We start from the raw sequence: 22,411 nt of genomic DNA, 5'->3' as shown, positions 1-22,411 counted from the left end.
AGAGCAGTTAAGTCTTTCTAGCAGAAACACACACTGAGAAGGCAAGCGTTACTTTTAACTACAGCTTCCTACAATAGAAAGTGCTGTGGTCTTCTCTGGGATCAGAAAGGGAAGGGATGAGGGAGGGCAAGACGTACAGAAATCAGGTTGCAAACCTCTCTGCTTTTAGGGAGCAGAGGCACTGGGGCAAGAAGACATTTGCAACAAAAATGTTAGATTTAACTAGTCTGAATTATGCACATGTTCATTACCTGAATGTTGAAAATGGGGAAAATACTGCAGAGTGTTCAGCAGAGGGCTGGGTGGGGAAAAGGACAGGCAAGGGGGTCATAGCATCACCTCTGCCTATGAAAGCTGATGTTGAGCTGACACCTGGGACCTACCAGCTGAAGCAAAGTGTTTATGGATTGGCATGGTCCAGCATGGGCTGGGCCAGGTCTTGCTCTGGAGAAGACAGCAGAGTTCCTGTGCTGCACACAACAAGGTTAGGCTTGTTTTTGTTTTGTGAACTTGGGAGCTGTGTGATTCAGGCATGACCTACATGAGAACAATGTGTGACTGGAAATATGAGGGCTGGGCAGAGTGTGAGTGAGGCATAACCTGTTCCCTGTGCAGCAGCAGGGTTGCCCTGAGGTGTACTCAGCTGTGCCCTGTGTGCTGCAGGGCTGCCACTGTGCCCCAGCCAGGGAGGAGCAGATGGCACAGCCACCCCTTCCTGTAGCACGTGGCCCAGTGTCTTGCAGAAACTGATGCTGGATTGGGCTGTGGATCTGAAATCTGAGGTCTTTTTTTCCGAACAATCCAGGCTGTGCCACCCTGTCAGATGTGGTGGGGTTGGTGACAGGATCTGAGAACACCTGGGCACATGTCCTGTGAGTTAAGTAAGGTGTTGTGCTGGGTTTGGTTGGAGCAGAGTTAATTTTCTTCAGTGGTTGGCATGGGGATGTGTTTTGGATTTGTGCTGAACACAGGGTTGATAATATAGAGATATTTTTGTTATTGCTGAATGGTGCTTACACAGACCCAAAGCCTTTTTTGCTTTTTGTATTGGCATGCAACTGACACTTCTTTAAAAATAAGGCTGAATTAAGAAAATAAAGATTATATGAAGTCGGGGTCTATGAAAAATTCTGAATTTTATGAAAGAGTTTACTTTTTTCCCCACAAAAACCTAATACTTAACATGCACCATACCAGGATTGTAAACACAGAAAATGTTCCAGCAGCAAATCATTATCCATTAACAACAATGACATGTCAGGACAGCTTTAAATTTTTTTTTCTTTTTTTCCACTTTTCTTACTCCAGTAGGAGAGCAAGCTCTCCTGTTGCAGTCTTAAGCAAATATTTGGAGACCCAAATGAGTAGATTAGCAGTGATGCCATCATTAACAGCAGTGACAAGAAAGTGTCAGGGTTGCAATTTTTATGTTTTTTAATTGGCCCTACATTTCTATTGTCAAAACATTTACCCAAGGGTGTGATTAATAATAATAGGTGACAGCTCCAATTATCCTCCAGCTTATTAGAAGATATCAGCAATCAGATATAATCTATAAAAGCACAGCTTAAGCTGCTTTTACAAGTTTACTGTGACAAGAATAAATACAGAGATAAAAATTTGAATTAAAACTCCTGCTTATTTTAATCAGAGGTTGTTTGTTTTTTACTTTAAGCATCATGGAATGTTTATGTATACACCAATACTTATCTGAGGATCACCAAACATTTTGCCTGCAGTTTTACTGAGCTCTTTAAATCAGTCCCTGACATGACCATGACATTGAGAAGCAAAGTCATCTGCTGCTGTGTTAGTCATATGCAGCCCATCAGAGTTTTTGAAGGATAAAAATAAAACTGCACAACCCCTAAAAAAAAATTGAGTGAAAACATGAGCTATCTTACACATCTGAGTCAGAGATTTTCCTTTGCAACCAAATAAAAGCAACCTTTGTGTCTCCATATATTTCATTTCTTTCCATCTTTTCTCACGTGGTGCATGGTAGTACATTTATCTTTTTCCTGTTTGTTGTTTGCAGTGAGTTCATGGACCACCTTCTCTTCTCCAAAGGAAAGGTAGCTGTTCTTGGCCCCAGGAAGAGGTGAGTTTAGTGGTTGTGGGATTGGCTTAGGAAAGGATTTCGGAGAATTTTTGTCTCATCATTGACAAACCTTGTAGCACTGTGCAATGCAGGACATGTAGTGCAGGTACCAATGGCTACAAGACACCTTCCAGAGCCAATTGCTGCTCTTTATCCAGGACATTTTCCTAGTTCTTTACAGATGAAAAATCCATATCTCCACCCATCTTCCCTTGAAAACTTTTGAAGACTTTAATGATGTTATGAAAATAACTTTAATGTTGTTAAACTTTTGAAACTTTTAAAAAATCTTGGTCTCAATCCTATCATTTAAACTAGAGAGCGACATGCATTTTGAAGGGATAATGACTAAATCAGGAAAAAAAACCCCTCCATAGTTTCTGGGCCCTAAAAAGTTAAAAAAAAACAGTTCTCAGACACCTAGAGTATTGCTGTGACAGGTGTGCTGTTGGCAAAGACAGGGGCTTTGTTTGATCCATAAATTATTGAAAGGATCCCAGATCCAAGTGCTCCATCTGTGTTATTTTTAATTGGGATATCTCACAGGAAGAGTGACCATGCAAAAGTCATGAGCTTCCTTGAAAAAAGACAGCTGAAATCTCCTTACTTTAAGGGACCTTGGGCAGCACTTTGCTTAAACATGTATTTGTCATTCACTGAGTGACAAGTTGTGCTGACATACAGGAGGTTCCTAAGATACTGAGGGCTGGGGCAGTGTGCAAGTACTTTTGCCAGTTAAAGAGTTGGGTCATTAAAAATATCTTATCAATGAGCTGTGATTCAAATTGGTTCTATTGGGCATTTATTTTGTGTGTGTGTGTTGGATATTTTGTGTGTGTGTATGTGGGTTTTCTTTTTTTTTTTTGAGAACCAGGTAAAGCTTTTCTAGAGGGAGGGAGGGAGCAGGGAAGGGAGAGAGGGAGGGGGAGATGTGTACAGTGGTGAGGTGTGTGAAAGGACTCTGAGCCCTAAAGTACTGCATCTAGCATCCCTCTGCTGCTTATTCTGCACTTTGATTATGTGAACATCCTGTTCCCCTTTCTAATCCCACTAAACTGTGCATCTCATTGATTTCCCATGCAGTAAAGTCAATATATGCTGCTTAAAGACTTACTACCTTTTATATATTGTTTTAATTTTGCTGCCAGTCATTTTCATTGACCATTGCTTTTGTACATGAGGCTGAAAGATGCAAAGCATGCAGTCTTCTGGGTTGTAAATCACTTATATATTTACTAATCCTTCTCTTTTCTGCTGTTTCTTAATTTTATTTTCATTTTGGAGGTTTTTTGTTTGCTTGTTTGCTTGTTTTCGGTTTTGTTTTTGGGTTTGTTTTTTTTAATGTGCTCACAAGTGAAAGCTAATGGGACTTTGGCCATCCCCCTCTGCTGGGACAACACAGCTGACACTGCAGTGGCACTGCAGCCCACAGAGCTCCTCAGGGTGAGCTCCTCCACTTGCTCCACCAGCTTCCCATGGGTGGGAGGCAGTGACCTGGCTGCAGCAGAACAGGCAGCGTATCACACCCCACCCATAAAAATCCATTGGGTAAATGTTGTTACCTTCAAGACACTGTTTTGGGAGATGAATAGCTGAAAGATGAAAAAAAGCATCAAGATGCAAAAGGTGAAAATGAACTTTTGAATATTACAGAAATTAGGGAGAAAGAATAAGAATCTCTCTAGCTGAGAAGCCTGGATGAGAATCTATCAGGCAGCTGCATTATCAATCTTATTATATTAAGCATAAGTGTAAACACTGAAAAATTCATGAAGCAGAATGAAACAGTAAAGCCTAGTTAAAACCCAGAGCTCTAGTTTGATATATGCTGTGCTGACAGGATAAAGTGAAAGGAAAGAAGGAGAAAGAGCAAGGGCAGTTTTACATGCTCTTTCCTTCACGGATTTCTTGGATGATTTGCATTCATGGTGTTCAAATGCTGTAAAGTCAATCTGTGCATACTGCACAGGGCACATCTCACTGATTCACCCTGGAAGTTCCTCTCCTCCCCTCTTGGCTGCAGGGAGTGTTTGCTTTTGTCAGACTGCTCAAAGTACAGTCTTGGATAGTGTAGACGAAGGCTGGGCTTACCAAAAGCTAGGAGTATGAGGAGAGAATTTAGACATTAGATGAGGGAGTCAGACTTGTCTGGGAACTCTTGGGAAAGAGGCCAGGAAAGTGTCAGAGTAGTGCCAGTGCTGGGAATTGAACTCCTCTGTCGCAATGGGCTCTACTGGACACGTGAAGGCATTTCCAACTCAGTATCTGCAGCAATTCCATGCTTTGTATCTTAATGTATATATTGTACCCACCTGTGATGGGCATCCTATGGATATTGCAGTGTCAGGGGTATTCCAGTGGATGGGATCTTGGATGTCCTACCCATGGGCCATGGAGGATGACACCTCTGCAGGTCTAGGGGCGTGTGTTTGTGTGCGTGGGCACATCCACGTGCAAGAAAATTCATCTCCAGTTTCACTGAGTGCATTTGCTACTGGCATTCTGTAACAAAGGCTGATTAAAACTTCCCCCTCCCTGTGGCTGTGCAGAAAATACCAATTAGAAGGAGAGGGATCTGAGCTTTGACTCCATATGCACAAAGAAAGCATAGAGCTTTTTAATACTGAGGCTTTAAAGAAAGACCCTGCATATGAAAAGGAGGGGGAAGTAAAAAGAGAGAACCAGCAAGAGGTTGTGTGGAATGAGACAACACACTGATGAAAATTTATGGAAACCCCAGTGAATAAACCAGCTGGATATTATATATACAGGGAAAGAGAACAAATGGAAGTTACTGGTGCCAAAGAAGAGCTGAGTGTTTTGCTTATGAAGATACATGAGAGGTAAAAGGAATACCTCCTTGTAGTACAGGGGCAATTTCCTTGAGTTTGGGGTGTCCAAGGAACTAGATCTTTTTTTATGTCTCATTTTCCTTCATCTAATGTGGGCTGTTCTCTGATATTGCCCTTGAGGCCCCAATGGGCACAGCTCAGCAATCAGTTCTCTTTACTTTAGGTGGAGAGAAGGAAACCTCTGGAGGACTTTTGCCGGCCCTACCCTCCTATCCCATCAGACAGGGCTCAATCTAGGCTGCATGAATATGGACAGAGAAATGTCCTCATGCCAGGGCTTTCTTTAGGCCACAAAATATTGGAACGAAGAGATTTGGGGAAATCTAGTCCCCAGGAATCTACTGAGGCATTGCCCTCCCATTGTCCAAGTCCTCCATAAATACATAGTACTGGGAGCAGTTTTCCTCAAGCACTATGATGTTCTTTCTTCATCCCCAACTCTGCTGGCCAAAACAACCCTTCTGCACTCAAATCAATATGCCTTCCTTCTCTTAACTGCAGGACTAGGAAATGGGGCACAGAACATTGTCCTGCATATGGAGAAACACAACATAATTTTTTGCCTGGAGACAAAGAATACTTTTTCTTTCTTCCCAGTAAATATAGAGTGCAATGGTTTGGAGTCTGTATTTAAGTTGTTTAGTGGTGTGGGTGTTGACATGGGATTTGTGGCATTTAGTTTCTAATTGCTGGGTCCTACCTATGTAAGACACTGAGGCCTGAGAAGTCATCTTTCTCATCTATCTTAAACCAAAATTTTTGGACTGCAAAGTGGAGGAGACTTGTTGAGGCAGGCAGTCAGTCAATCAATCAACCAATCAGTCAAAGTACCTGTTGTGTGTAAGGATGTTTCTTTTGATCTACACAGAACTGAATTTGATCCAAACCCAGAGGCAACCACATATCAAGGCTCAAGAACAAAGTGAAAACCAGCAAAGGTTCTAAAACCTGAGCAAAGAATCAAACCAGTAGCTATCTTCTGATGACAGAATTTTAATGGGTATGTATATGTGATAAACACTGACATACACAGACACAGACACACAGTTATGCACAGTTTGTTTGAATAAATTCATTTATTCCCCTTATCTCAAAGACAATGTGAAAGCAAAAGCTGACTAAGTCCCTGGCAGATATCCCCTAGTTTAAGACTGATATTGATGCATTTTGATAATTTGTCTTTATAAGTGGCATGATAAAGTAATGGAACTATCAGAGGTTTCATCTGTTTTCTACCAGATGGACTTTTGCTGCATGGCTAAGCCCTAAATTCATCTCCATAGTGAGAAGTAGCTATAACCTGTAGAGACTAAATAAGCAGGAGTTAAGCTTCATAACCTGAATTTAATCTGGAATAAAAAAGTTAGCAATACTGGTACCATTTTATTATAAAGAAGAGGACTTCTATTGTACATGTAGCTCTGCTTAGTAGTCTATACTAGCTCTGAAAATTCTGTGCATGTTTTTCAAGTAAAACATGAAATCTATTTGCATGCTATGACATCTTTATTTGCAACTCATCAAGAAATCCACTGATTTCAAGGCTGCAAATGTGAAATAATTGTCTCCTTAGCACCACTGACATTTGTAGACCTGTTTCAGCTTTCATTTGGCTGAGGCATAAGGCCATTTTGTAGGGTTAAAAACCTAATTAGATCCCTTTTGAACTTCTTTCAAGTAGTAGGACCTGCTTTGATGAAATCTTTTAGTTATTACATTGACTACATTATGAACATACAGTCTCCAGTGACACTGTAGGCAGGAGCATCTCTGTTTTTCTCTTTTTTGTTTTTTGTCCTTTGTCTAGAACTTTACACCTCATGTCAATTGTTTGAGTTGTTCAAAGGGACAGCCACTGACTTTATATCAAGGCATTTTGATAGCTTCACCATGGGACCTTTCATCTTTACTCACATTCTTTAAAAGTAACTCATTGTGGGGGAAGCCCCATGGTGAGAAAATTGTGCTATTTAATGCTGAATAATTGCCACACATTTTTCTGTCCATATTTTTACACACTGACCTAGTCCTTGCACACACACATGCTCTCATAGATAAGGACATTTACTAAGTATTTTCAGACATCTGAACAAATAAATCAGAGACAAAATTTCAGCCTCCTTGATACTCATGAGAGACAGTGGAAATGTGTTCAGCCATCTCTCAGGCTGCAAAGATGAGGGAATCAAGACTCTGACCTGAGCTCCATCAGGCTATGGGGAGAGGCAGCACATCCCTGACCTGCTTCAAGGAAGAAGGATATTTGCCAATGAACTATGCTCTTTATGAGAGACATTCAACATTCTTGCACTGTCTTCAAATGAGATTCAGAAAGGGGAGAACCCATAATTTTAGTAAACTCCAGTTTTTTTTTCATTTAATAGTCCTCTGGAATGCCTTCATTTTGGCTAGCATGAATAATTTTTAACTAACCTTTCCCTAAGAAATTGCCTTACAGTTCCAAAATCCTTGAGAAGATGTATGTTCTGGAAGTAGTGCCATGATCTGTCTCCAGGCTCAGGAGTGTTGCAGTATGCACATCAATATGTGGGGTAATTGATATCTTTCCCAAGTGATGTGATGAGTCACTGCCCTCCCAGGGATTTCTGCATCCAGGCTTGGCACAGCAAGCAATTAAATTGAAGTTACCAACAAGAAAACATGCTGCACAATTTTGGTGCGTATTCCCTTACTTTTATACAATCTCAGGAAAAAAACCCCAGCATTTTATTTGCCCTGTTATGACCTATTAAACCTTTGAAAGTTGCAAACTCTCCTTCTCCCAAAAATAGATGTAAAAGATGACTTATAAAATGTTTGGGATAAGGAATTTTGATGCTGCTATAAACAGAAACAAAGCAAATCCTTCAGTCCTGCAAATTCCAAGTCATTGTATCAGTTCTGGTTTTACTCAGGCTAGTTCACCAATTATGGGGAGATAATGTGAAAGAAATTACATTGCTACTAGCCCTGGTTTTCCATTAGTCTGAAAATTGCAAACATTCTGATTTAGTAGCAGTTTGTATTCAGTTTGTAGGAGTGTAACATTGCAGTCTCACTAGCTGGAAAGGAGATGAATTCATACCAGCCAAGAATCTGGCCCTTAATGTACTTAGATGTACTTTTGGTAATGAGCAAATTGATTCTGATAATAGCAGAATCAACCCAAATAGCACAGGAAGCTCTTAAGGCCAAGTCCTTGGTAAGATTCAGAAAGAAAGATTGGACATTTACGTGGCTAATAAGTTTATATGGAGTCAGTCTGTCTCTTAACCTCTACCATGTCAAACTGACCCTTCCGCAGATTTTAGAGAGCTTTTCCCAACTCTGTTTTCCATTGAAAGCACCTGCTGGTATGAGATATTGAGAAATATGCTTGAAGTCCTTACAATTTGAGCACCATTCCAAGTGGATAAGGTGCACTGTGATGTCTTTGAACATGACAAAGTCACCAAGCACAGCCCATGTATCAGAGACCAGCAGCTCAGGTGCTGAGTAGCCACCTCTGTGCCCCAGGCCTCTCTCAGTTTGGGTAAGTACATTGTTCCCACTGGATCTGAGAGATATTTATCACTCTGGCAAGGACTTTGTTCCAAGGTGTTGCTGTTTCAAGAAGAGCTCAGTACTTTCCTCCGTACTGGGAGCCAGTAATCTTCCTGGAGACACTCTAGCTACCAGAGGTCTGGGTTCAAAGTCACTCAGGGGTGACTGCACTGAGTCAAAGCTCCATGAGAGAAAGCCAGAAAAAGGCAATTCTTGTATGTAGTATGGAGACAGTACAAAATGTGGTGCAGTAGAGGTTAACACATACTCTGTGAAGTGCCCATGAAATCTGATTTTATACTGGACTACATTCCAGTCTGTTACTACCTTGTTTGAGCAGGCATAAATTCCTTGTAAAGCCATTTTGATTTTTGCATCTGACAAGTTACTCTTGTATATCTGCTATTTTTCTGTTTCCATCCATATTTTCCTTACAACAATACCCATCATTTTATGATCACGCTGACAACTGCCAGTGCTTAAGTTGGGACGGAAATTACAACTGAACACAGCAATCCACCCTTCCATTTCAACCACGACTGGGAGTATGAGATTGCAGCAGGACCTTCATTTCCCTTGTTAGAGCTGCAGCATTTGGGGCTGCTGAAGTTTGCAGTAAACCCGTCACAAAGGAACCTTCTCCATTATATTACCTATCAAGGCACCATAATGAACATCTGGTGGGGATTGTGATCTGTATGCAGTGGGGCAGCAGCTGCTACACTGCTGGGCTGATGTGCACTGGTGTTCACTGTGCTTGGTGAGGGCAGCCACAAGAAAGCAGAATCAGGGTTTTGCTGAGCTTTTCCTCACACTCCTCCAGGACAGAGACCCAGGCTGCTTGTGGGCCCAAAGGGCTCTGCAGGGTGCACTGAGAAAACACCACCTCAGCCTGCCAAGCTGCCCAGCAGTTGTACACCCTCTGCTGAATGTCTTGGAAGATAAAGGTCTATGATGAAATAAGATCACAAACAGGATTCACTTTTACACTCTGCCATGGCAACCAATGCCAGCTGACTAGAGAAAAGCTGTTTCCTTCTGACTCCAAAACATGTAGCACAATTGACAGGTGAGCCTGGACTCAGAGATGCGTGGTGTTTTGTCACCCATTGCTACACTGACAATGACAGAGGATCTGCAGGGCACATAATACCATAAGTTGGAGATGCACAGCTGCTCTGGCTTCCTGACAGCTTGAAAACACATAGATAATTTATGAACAACTTCAGAATGTAGAAATGTCTGCACTGGGTAAAAAGCGAGTATGTGCTTTCAGGGTAAAATGTAAGAATAGTGAAATCTTTGCATGAGGGATTGGTCACTGTCATCTCTTTCTGAAGGATCTTCAAGAAAGGAGCAGAGTGAACATCCTTCAAAGCAGTCATGGAGTAATTAGTCTCTCTCTTAAGTGACTGAAGGAATGGAAAGCAATCTGTGATCAGCAGCCCATAGCTGTGGTCTGTACAGATTGAGGTAGTGAAAAGAAATGCTTCCTGCTACAATGAATAAGGAATACAAACAGACAGGGCAGCTACTCTGAATTCAAATAGACAACCAGACTCAAACTGTGTGTGTGGGTTGTTTGTTTGTCTGTCTGTTTTCAATTCATGATAGCAATGACCCAGACCTCAGCATTACCCAGACATCATGCAATACAAGCAATGTTGTAATATGGATAGACAGGGTCTCTTGGCTTTTTATTTCCTTGGCTGTAAAGCTTCTGAATAGCAGCATAAGCAACTTGCCTGATACACTCACAGGGAAGAAAAAGTTCATGCACTTGATGAACAAGTTCATGAGGTATCAATCCCTCTGTCCCCTTGCCAGGGATCTTGTTTCTCTTTAGTATTCAGTCTAATCGTACACAGATTCCTGCATTTCCTTTCCAAGACACATCCACACACCTTTCTGTCAAAGATCAGACATGTGGAGCTTTAAAACCTGGATTTTAAGGACTTTGTTTTCTTGAACTGTATAGGTTTAGGGATTTTCATAAGAACTGGAGAACTGAAACTGCCTCTGTAATGGAGATCATGGAGTCCAAAGAACTGTCAGTGCCAGACCTGGAAATATGATCTGTTCTTGATTAACAGCAGGGTGGAGGGAGCTGATTTTCAGTTTTTCTCCTTTGTAATGCATCTTACTGCTGTCATTTTAGGGTGTGAGGCACATTGCCAAATATATGGGTTTGAAAGGAAGGAGTCTGAGTTTCTTTTTATTTGCTAAAGTCTGTCTACTCCTAATCTAATAGAACACAGATATGTGATGGGATTTATACAGCTCCAATTTGTCTGATTTGCAGACAAAGCAGGAAACAGCTGGGATGAAAATGAGCTACAGGGAATTGTGAATTCCTCAGGGAAGATGCCTGGAGAAGAGTTTATCTTCAGGTGGAAGTAGGTTATCAGAAAGAGACTTTTTCATCAAAGATGGGGCAGGAAAGACTTCCCCTCTTACCCCAGGGCCTGGGGTTAGCTTCTAGATCAGAAACAATTTGCTGGGTTAAGGAAGGCTAACAGTGCTTGTTAGACCATTTCATAAACCCTCAGAAAATTGGAACATTACCTTCAGTGCCACCCATAGGCAACACTGCTCAAACGACCTTTCCCACACAGTTTTCCCTGCTGAAAGGCCACTTCCCAGCAATTGCTGAATCATCAGCTCCAGTTTACTAGAAAAGCTGTTTGCTTAGCAGAAAATTCCCTGTGGCAATTTAAGTTCATGTCCTGAAAGGAGTTTTTATTCCCCCCTTTTCTCAGTTTTTTAAATAGACAGTGTTATGTCTCACATTTAAATTCTGGTAAACTGAGAGGTGGAATGGGTTTAAATGTGGGTTTATGCACGAATCTGGATGAGGCAGAACAATCCTCTCCATTATGCCAAGCATATGTGTGACCAAACTCTATCTCACCCAAAGACATTTCCTAGATGGGGAAATTCCAGAGGCTGACTCACAACAGCCCTTCACAAGAAAGATTTCTCCCTGGACCATGCCTCCATTCAACCCATGGCTGCATAAATGCACACCCTATTCTGAGTGCAGCCTCTATTTCCTTATGACACAAAGGAATTTATCCTCTTTATAGTCAGGAAAATAAAGGGGAAAATAAAACTTAATTGTTCCTGAGTGAATATCTGCCTCTGGTATTCAGTTGCAAGATCAGAGATAATATAATTAATGTAGGTAATGGATGGATCTGGAAAACAGACAGCTCTACAGACTCATTGTGTTGGTGGTCGCTAATCAGTACTGTAGATTATTTGTCTCCAAAGTGTCTCTCTCTTAATGAATGGCTCACTGAGGACCACTCTTCACTACAAAGTCAGGTTAGTTATTTACAGTGGCAAAGTTCTGGTAGTGGAGATAGAAATTGCACAGCCAAAATTATTCTTTTCCTGGAAGTAAAACCGCTTCCCTAATTGACATAAGATCTACTGACAAAAGGGCTCTTTTGTGATAATGAGTTGCATCTGCACAGGGAGTTCAGACATTCAGACTGTACAAAGTTGAGTCATCCTGTTTTGACTATGAATGAACGGGGCATCTCTCAATGTCAGTGCAGGGGAATCCCAGTGGTACTTGTAATGCAGGAAATTTCAACTGTGAAGTTAAAGTGTCATTTTAAAACTCTCCTTTATCTGAGTGGAAATGTAATGATTCCTCCCTTCGTGATTTTCCCTTCCCCTTAAGGTATTTTTAGGGACCAGTGTGAAATGAGTTTCATTATCTCAACTCCTTTCTCCTTTTTGTCTGAACCAAAGCACCACTACAGTGGTGGCAGTGTCCTTTGGCCCACGGCTGACATCATCTGCTGATTGTCTCTGGTCTGCTCTGTGCTGCCTGTGCAAGTTCCCTCATGAGTGTGAAAGGGAAATTCTGCTCCTGAATTTGACAGAATTAAGGAATACAGTTTGGTGGATCCCATTGATATGGTTCACTATTTCCATTGAGATGCTCAATTCTGTTTTCACAGAATCATAAAAGATTCTGAGAATTCAGGTCTTGGAATTTTTCTGGCCATACAGAAGTTTGAAGAAATTCTCCCTAATTTATGTCTCTATGAGTCCTACCAGTGTAGAGTTCACAGGTGCATGGTGTCAGAATGGCTGAAGTAGATCTTAAACAGAGTTCATGCCTTAAATTAAACTTGAACCAAACCCTACTCTAATTGCCAAGTTCTAAGTAGAGCATGATCTTTTGGCTGGTGGGACCAAAGGTGGCCAGCTGGGATGCTCCTGTCACTGATTCAAGATGTGGCTGTTTCTTATCACTGTGGAAGAACAAAAGTCATGTAAACTTGGCTCTGAGGCAGCCACAGAGACAGCACTTACTGACCTGGTAGGATCGCCAAGATGCTGGAGTGGCTGGGAACAGATCCAAGCTCTGCTGAGCCAAAACCCAAAACATGCTCCTTTCCACCAGCCTTAACACTTCTAAATATCACAACAGCTGCTGGATGAGGCACCTTGTACAGAAAACAAGTTAATTGTATGTAACCAATGAAGAGGTGTTACTGGCAAAATTGGTCCTTCATGTTTTATAATATCCACACCACAGTTAATTTGGGTTATTATTTCTGTGTCAAAACCTTTCTTAGTATTGTAGCTGTGTTCCACCAGCACTGTGCTTTCTGCAGGTGTAGCACAAGGACTCCAGGATATTTATACCCACAGTACTTGGAGGCAGTGGAGTATATTAAATTCCAACTCAGTGGAGATTTATTGTGTTCGAATGAACATTGCCTACAGTACAATAACTCCCAGAGATATGAGGAAACATGCTACAGGTACAAGAATTTGCATTTCATAGTTTAAGATTGTAACTGATATAGAAGGTGGTAGAAACCAGAGGCTCAGCTGTGGGACTCTGCTGTAGGTCATTTCTGCTTAGGATAGATACTACCTGGATTGTGGAATAGCAGATCCAAGCTGGTGATGTCTGACTCAAAAGAAATGCAAACAGTTCAACTGTTTTCACAGTAAATATTTGCTAGAATACAAAACCTGAAATTTTGTCTTGTTCATGCTTATTTTTATTTGCTTTCTAGTAAATGACTGTGAGATGAGAACATGTATTAAATTAATGAATTTTAAACAGAGACCAAATAATACATGTCTTACGCGTAGTATAATGCATTACTTTAATACAAATAAATACAATACTTTAAAATATGAGGAATGGAAGCCTAGGAGGGATATTTGTAGACCCAGAGAATAGTGACAACACCATGCAATTTGTCACAAAGCATACAAAGCAAGTCTCTGTGTGTCAAATGATGCATCCTATTAAGATAGCAAAGCAAATATCTCTTCCTCTTCAGTCAAAGGTTACATAAGGACAACTTCCCTCTCTGTGTCAAGGCATTACTCTCTTCTTGAGTCTTTAAGTTTGTAAAACACAAAGTAAGAAAAGATAGGCCTCTGAGAGCCAAGAAAGTCCATGACTTCTAGATAAAGATTATGTAAGTTTTCTTTTTCTGTTGGGAAACAAGAGTCACCGACCATTTCTGTGCCTTGGTCATCTCTCTCTGGATCTCCAACATCAGGCAAAAGCTGTCCTTCATTTTTCTAGTGCTAATGTCAGTAGAGAAGCTCTCAAGGACTTGAAGCAGGATTTGGGCCTTTGCAAATGATCAATATATAGGTTTAGAAGGGACTATGCTACATTCTAACTCGCATAATATTTGTATTTATAAATATTGGTTATATGGGAAGATCTCGTTCAAAGCAGGTCATTGGAAGTGGCAGGTGCTCACCTCACTGCAAACCCTCCTATGACTCTTACCCATACAGAAACACAGCAAAAAGCACCAATTTATTGGGAAAACCTCACCCCCCACCTCCTTGCCAGCCTCCTCTGCTAAGAGTAAAATAAAGAGTAGGAGACTTTGAGTAAGATTGAAAAAGAGGAAAAAATATGCTCCCAGCAGGCAAAATACTGCTGACATTCTTAATAATAATGAAACATAAGATCACAGTGGGGCAAAACTGAAATTCATTTTGCATGTCAAAGAATTGGTTGCATTTAATTTGTTTGGGATATTTTACTAGGCTTTGATTTCTTACAGAATACGTTCAAGGTTATGTAAAGTTTTGCTAGGACTAAACACTCATAAGGCTTTGAGACAAAGAATAAAGCAGAGGAAGGTCTTCCAATTCAGTTTTGATTGATGAAGTCTTTTGTGAAAAATCCTCTTTCTCCTTCTCAGTTTTGCTTTGAATTCATCCTTCAGAAACTAAGAAGGGGCAGTACAAAAAATGATACTGTGACAGCTATATTTTCTTTTCAGAGTCTTTATTCCAAACATCTTGAATGTCTCTAAATGGTTCCCAAATGCTATGGCAGGACATAATATCTGCAGTCTTGAGCTGAATTTGACTTTGCTTCTTGCTTAATTATTGCCTTGTAAGCTTTAAACAACCTGATTTTGGTCAAATCATTAAAAGAGCAGCTTCATTAGACTCTTGATATGAAAAATCAGTAACAGGGGAACTTCAAAAGCTTCGGAAAGGCCATGATAAACCTCTGAATGATGGGAGGGATTTCATGCAGGTTCTCACATTATGTCCATAGTTTGGAAAGAGAGGAATAAAGCAGCCCTGGGAAATGGGGCACAGAAATGTCTCCAGGCATGGGAGTGATTTTCCCTGTGCAGTCAGATGTCTTGATATGCCTTGGGCTGGCTCTCAGCCCCACGGCAGTGAGGGTGTGGGGTGGCTGGGGGGAACCAAGCTGCATCAAGGGAAATATAGGTTGGATATTAGGAAAAAGTTTTTTACAGAAAGAGTGATAAAGTTCTGGAATGGCCGGCCCTGGGAGGTGGTGAAGTCACCATCCCTGGATGTGTTTAAAAAGGATTGGATGTGGCACTCAGTGCCATGGTTTAGTTGAGGTGTTGGGGCATGGGTTGGACTCAATGATCTTTGAGGTCTCTTGCAGCCCAGTGGTTCTGTGAATTCTGTGAATTCTGTGAACCACCATGGGTCTGTGTATGACGTGTCCTGGATGTGGTCCTCTGGATCTCCTGGATGTCCTATAGTTTCTCCACTAAATGTCTGTGTGTCCTCTCCAGAGCTTCCAGCTGCAGCTGAGAAAGTCTTGCCAAGCAACCCTTTCCCCTCAGTTTTGAAGGAAAACAAGTTCAAAACACTGCTCCCTTTTTTGGTGCAATTCTGGACTGACAACTGCTTTAGTTTTTGCTCAGAAAAAAACCAAAACCAAATAATTTCAGTTTCCCAAATTGTGAAGAGAGTGTTTCATGATGGGAACTTTCAACCTAAATGGTTTACATGACCCAGTTATTTCTCCACCCCCTTTTCTTTACCTAATTTATTTTTAAATTAGGAATTTAAAAATAAAGCAGAACAATCAACCAACTGCTTTTCTGAAGATAAACAAGCAGCACAATAAATAAGAACCAAAGCCATAAGAGTTTGTGAGGAAACAGCCATGTTGAAATGCATGTTTCCCCGCAGACAGGACCCACAGGACTCTCTGCCAGTAAAAACAGCCCTGGCTGGGCAGGACAGGATGGTGTGCAGGTCGCCATGAGGACCCTGTGCTTCCCTTTGCCTGTTGTCTGTGGTCCCATGGAAAACCAGAGGTTAATCACAGCTCATGGAAGTGGGATCATCCTCAGGCTGCCCCAGAACTGTGTGGCTGGGCCTGTACAGCATCCTCACAGACTAAAGACATTCAAATGACAAGTTTAGACTATTTTAGGTTTTCTAACTCATGCTTAGTCGGTGTACATTCAGCAGAAATTTATGAAGTTTTTATTTTCAAATGAGATGGGAGTGAAAAATTTACACTGGTATAACTCCAGGAGCATTAATCAAGGAAGAAATTAATCTTCTGATTCTTTTTTATGTTTCTAATTGAGAAAGAAAATGAATGCAGGTAGATTTGATGATTTGCAAACATCTGTCTTTTCATTTAAATTGCATTCACACAACAGATACTAAAATGTTTAGATGTTTGTTTGGTTTTTTTGCTTTATTTAAAAAGCCTTACTGCATTGTGGTGATTTTTTAAAAAGCAGAAATAACAAATTTCATGAAAACTGTAAGTGTGAAAAACCAATGAACTGCAAAGTGCAATAAATCATTTCTCCAAAGAAGTTCACCTATTTCAATTTTGCTCTCTCTTATGCTCGCTGCAATGCTGAGTGTAACTACTGAGGAACAAAGTTTTTTCATAGGGTCTTTTATTAATAAGAACAGAATATGACCCACTAGCTAAACAGAAAAATATTGACATTTCTTTTATGATCTAAAGGAAATAATTTGGAAAATATAGTACATGACAGAGCTAATGTTTATATAAAGGTCAGAAATGCAGTTAATGAAATTCTCAGCTACTAAAACTTCTGAAGTAATACAACTATAATATTGTCTTTTTGAAAATAGAAACTGTGATTAAAGAGGAAATATTTTGGAAAATTAATTCCTAGAGTGTGAGGGATGGTGGAAGAGATTTCCTGGTTTTACCAGAGAGCTCAGTGAATAATGAAACAAAATTAATCTCTTGTTAATCAGTGTGAGAACTAAAAAGGGAGTGCCCAGATTAACTCACAACTCATTTTAAGTGTTGAAGACCTGAAGAGATGCTAGTCTGAGAGCAGGGATTTAGAGAAGAGAATTAATCTCTGCTCAAACCAGTGAAAGTTTTGTCTTATCAAAGGCAAGAAGGACATTTTAATGTTAAGTGAGTAAAGAAGACATACACCCCCCACAAGTTCCAGAGGTGGAATTACATGCAGAAAATAACTAGCAAGTGGTTTTGAATGATGAATGCATTCAAGAAACTAATGATCCTTAATGGAACTAAGATTTCAACCATGGCATTCATGGGCATATTGGTGACATCAACATGTGGAGATCAATTGATGCCATTTGAATTTATTAGCCACTGTGTTCATCACATCTTTTCTTTTAGGAAAGATGCTAAAAAAAACAATGACTGAAGATTTTAGTAAAAGAGGAAAAGAAAACCAAATCCAAAAGCGTTGGTAATTCTCACGTAAGCATTTTTATTTTTTTGGAATTTGATCAAAATCCATCAAAATTAAAGTGGTCGAAGGAAATTATTCAAATTAAGAAAACTGAGCAGATAATAAGGTGCAGCTTAGTTTTGTCTATTAGAAATGGCAGTGAAATATTAATATCAAACAATGCTGTATGTCACTGAGCAGAGTAGGACCAGCATGTATATTCTGATGTTCATTTTTTTTGTTCGACACATAATTCTTTTCACTGAATCTTTAGTAATCATCTCTTGCTACAGCCTGGAGACTCAAACACTTCCCAGATGATTTCTGCCCCCATATCCAAAATCTGATATGAGGAGAATACAGATTAGTGCCAGAGTAAGTAAAATCCATGGGATCCGCTCAGCAGGCAGACACAATTCTGTGCTTGGGTGGAGAGAAGCTCTGTGACTTCACCTGGAGATGCACAGGGCAGCCCTCACACCATGCCAGGACATCATTTGACAAAAAAAGTCAGAACCATTTTCTAATATCATAACTTTTGCAAGGATTCAAATGATTTTACTCTGGGTTTAGCAGCACTGGATGGAGGTGACCCATTGGAGTGGAAGCTGGGGTTGGTCACAGAGCAGAGCTCTTGGCCGCTCACACCCACAGGAACAAACAGGAGGTGGAAGCAACAATTACACTTGCAAAGTGTAAACTTACACAGATAGAAGGCTGCAAAGAAAGCCCAGCTTCACCAGGTGAAAGGAAAATCATTAGCTGAAGCATTTGAAGAGGAAGGAATAGAAAGAAGAATGAGAAGGAAAATTGAAAGCTTTTTTAATTTTAGGAACCGACAAATCAGGAAAAACAATGACTTCGGCTAAAATCTCATTCTAGTTTAATGGGCAAGGGAGGCAGTTAATTTTTTTTTTCCAAAGCAATTTATAGTTAACATTGAAAAAGGGAAACAGATGGCAATCAATAACCCTGGGAAATTGTGATGTGCAAAAAAAGGTAACAGGAGGCTACAAATATAAGAGAAAAATCTATGCTTGTAAGTCATACAGAATATTTCCTTGTCAGTTATATTAGGTATGAAAATCTCTGCAAAAGATATTACTCTTGTTGGTAGAGAGAGATAATGAAATGTTTTTTGGTGCAGAGAAAGCCAAATTTTTTCAAAGATAACTTTTGTCTGGTAGCTGGGAAAATGCAAGTGATGAGTTTATCACACAAAGATGAAGAACTTTCTAATCCATGAATAAAATGAAAATGTTAGGCAATTTCTTTTAGAGAATATTTTCTATCTGATAACAGAGTCTAGGAGAAAAAAAAGAAAAAAAAAATTATAACAGAGGAGCATCTGTCTACCTGATCTCAGTGTGTAATTAACTTCAGCTGGCTAGGGAAACTGCAGAAGAGAAAGACAGTGCTAGTGTTGGACTGATATTAAAAACACAACAAAACAACCCAAATATGATAAGCTGGTGGCTGAAATGAAATAGCAGCTCAAGATATTGGTCTGCTTAGCTAACCCCAGATGCCTCACAGGTGCAGTGGTGGAAGGGCTATACTACATTTTCAGGCAATAAATACTGAAAAACCAGGAATATAATTGCCCACAATTAAAGTAGATTTTTGCTAAACTTTAGGGAGTTCATGATGGCATGACAAGAAATCATTTTGAAGTGAAAGAATCACGGAATAAAATCTAGCATTCTCTTTTTGAGTGTCATGAATAGAAATGCTTGCAAGTGGGTGAGAAGTCTGACAACAAAGATGCCCCTTCATCACCCCAGACAAAGGTTAAGCAAGAACCAACATTGGAAAGTTTGAAGAAAACTTTAGAGAATGTAAAGCATATTTTATTTAGACAAGAATATTGATGGTTTTAAATACTGAAAGTTGTGATTGATATATCAGCAACTCTACTTGGAAAAGTGCAGTGAATTGTTTTGTAAAAAAAGAACAGAAAAGCTTGTGTGCTGCATGGATTTCAGCAAGGTGGATACAAGCTCCTGCTTATTAAAAGCTTTATCTGCTCACTTCCCTGTGCTCCTGAGTAGGTGGAAATTTGTTTGTGCTTTTTATAAACTGCATTTACATAGAGAAAAAAAATAGGAGATATCAAGAACCTCTTTTGCCTGAAGGAGAGATGCACCACAAGAAGCAAAGGCTGAACTTGAATTAAGACTCAAAAGAAGCTTTTCAGAATACATGGTAATGGTGATTAACTACTGGAACAAAGTACAAGGAAAGGGATAGAGACAAAGTCTCTTCAGATTTTACAGCAAAGTCTGAGAGCTTTTATAGTAGACAAGCTTTAATCTGAGACAAAGAATGCTTTAGTTAAATACAAGTTATTGGACTCAGGGCTGGATAATTGGGTGGCCTGAGATATTTCAATAAGAAAACAGAGATGTCTTTGATCTTTTTCTTGTGAATCTGTAAGTTGGATTCTATGTGATTCCTACTGCAGAATGTCACCAATTTATTGCTATACTGAAACCAGTAAGACTTTTTTTTTAAATAATTTTTCAGTCAAGGGCTGTCTTTATTCAGAAAAACTTCATAAAATACAAACTAGTTAGGAACTTGCTTTTTCTAGAATTTATCAGCTTATCATAAACTTCTTGTCATCAGTCCTTGTTAGACTGTCCTCTGGCTGGTAAAAAATATCTTTATTATCCAGAAATACTCTTTGTGCTTCTCTGGAAGTATTTTGTCACTTTTACACTTCCCTTTTTCACAATTTTGGTGCATATTCATGGACATTCAAGTTACAAAATAGAACTTCTCAATGGGAGCAGGCATTTTGTCAGAGTATAGGTAACAAAAATAATTTCAGGGGGTGCAGACTGGGACTGAAGACAAGGTGAAGGATATAGGCTTATTCCTGTATTGAAAACTTTGCATCATGGGAAACTTTCCTATTGTTTAGCAAAAAAGCAGGAGGAACGCTTTGAAATGTGTTAATTCCATCCCCACTGAGAGATGCAGCAGGGCTCCCATGGAAATGAAAGGAAGAGCTGGAGCAGGACACATCACAGCTTTATATTCCAAACTAAAACATTATCCTCCTTTTTTCACTTGCTTGGTGTCTTGTGTTCTCATTTGCATCAGTGCAGAGTGTAGTGTAGGTACAAAACAACATTAGGTCAGATTTTTCTACTCTTTTATATCAGCTTTAGCATCTGGCAACCTATTTATATTAGCTTTACATAGCACAAATGAGTGTGTTTATGCAACAGAAACTGCAGAGGGGCTCCCAATAAGCTTCTATTTCTTAAAAACATTCATAGAGTTCTCCTTAATATTATCCAGGTATGTTGAATTACCCCCTTAATGTTTTGCTGTAGAAAATATACAATGTAGTGGTTTCTATTATCTGTTGATGTAAAACAAAGTGATTGACTTTGCATCCTACACTCAATACTGTGAACATTCAGGTAGAGCTCATCTTCATCTCTTGTGACTTCACATCACCTCTCTGGACTTTAGTGGATCCAGCAGTAGCATGATCTTGGAACTAGGTTTCCTATGGCCTCAGATATTTGGTATATTTACAACTGTAAATATACTGTTTCTACAGTACATGTTAACAGTACAATACAACTGTTTCTATGTTCCAGACATTTAGTATATATTTAAAAGATAATGAGGCAAAACAATTGAGCAATGTGCTATAATGAAGTACCCCCTCACTCTCATAGCCCACCCATCAGCTTGCTGTAAGCTTGATCAGTTCCTTAAGAATGATGAATAGTGATAAAATGTGCCATATTCCTTTCTGCCAGATGCTCTGAAAAGCCTGTTAAAAGTCTATAAAACAAGCAAAATAAGTTCAGTTACGCTCTGCACTTTTCGAGCACTGCGGCTAGCACAAAAATTGATTGATTGTGCTTTGTGCTGGTCTAAATCTAGCCTGTTCACCTGCAAAACACTGCTCTCTTGTACTTTTTTTTTGTTACCCTCAGCAACATTTACGCAAAAAGCAGGGAAAGCTTTTCCTGGTACAGGGATTTCTCTGTAAGTCTGGTACTTTCCTGCCTCTTTTCTCCTCTTGTGCTAATCCCATTAAAAGATTCCCTCCTTGCCTTAGCGGCGTGTCCCCCAGCTGCCAGCCACGTCCTGCTGCTCCTCTGCCGCCTTCCTGCACAAAGCTGGAACTTGTCACATCCCTTCTGGCCCAGGGGGTGCTTGTACAGGGACAGGGCTTTGATGGCTCCCTCGGAATTCAGCAGGAGCTCTCGCTGGCTGCATCAATGCACGGCGCTCAGGGCAGTGATGTCGGGAAATACAAGGGAAAAGCTTGGAGCAGAGGAGCAGCCTCATCTGGGGAAATCAAAGTCTTGCCCTGGTGGTTGGTAGAAAAATGAAGCAGCTGTGATTTTTTTTTTTTTTTTTGGCAGGAAGGAATGTAAAGAATGCATTTGTCTCAGCTATAATTGCTACAAGGAGTAAGGCTTGTAAGCGTGTTGGAAATTTTGAGGACAAACAATTTTCAGGAAACATGTAATAGAGAAACATTAAACCCAAGAGTGGTTTGGGCTAATGTGAAACTAATGGGAAACCAAAGGTGGATCCTGCCATGGATGTGTCGACATTAGGGAAACAACACTTTTGCATCATGCTGAAAGATGAATGAATATTCTAGATATCTGGAGGAAAAGGGAAAGAGAGATTATGGTTCACTTGGAGTTCTGGACACCAGCCACAATGAGAAAATCAAGGTGAAGGACAACAGTCTAACTTCTGGTGAATGAGAGGAGTGGAAGCTGGGGGATAAGGAAAGGAGGAATCTAGTAGTCTGATAACAGGCAATTGAACAAAGTAAAGAGAGAGGAGAGGATTGAATTAAGGTAAGAAATGTAAGGCATTAGAAGAACACAAAAATAAATTTAAATTAGTCTTTGCAAGAGAGCTGGTGGGGAGTG

The sequence above is a fragment of the Molothrus aeneus genome, chromosome 8, assembly GCF_037042795.1.
Source record: "Molothrus aeneus isolate 106 chromosome 8, BPBGC_Maene_1.0, whole genome shotgun sequence".
NCBI lineage: Eukaryota > Metazoa > Chordata > Aves > Passeriformes > Icteridae > Molothrus > Molothrus aeneus.
The sequence above is the reverse complement of the archived record's forward strand: the minus strand, read 5'-3'. Positions refer to the sequence as shown.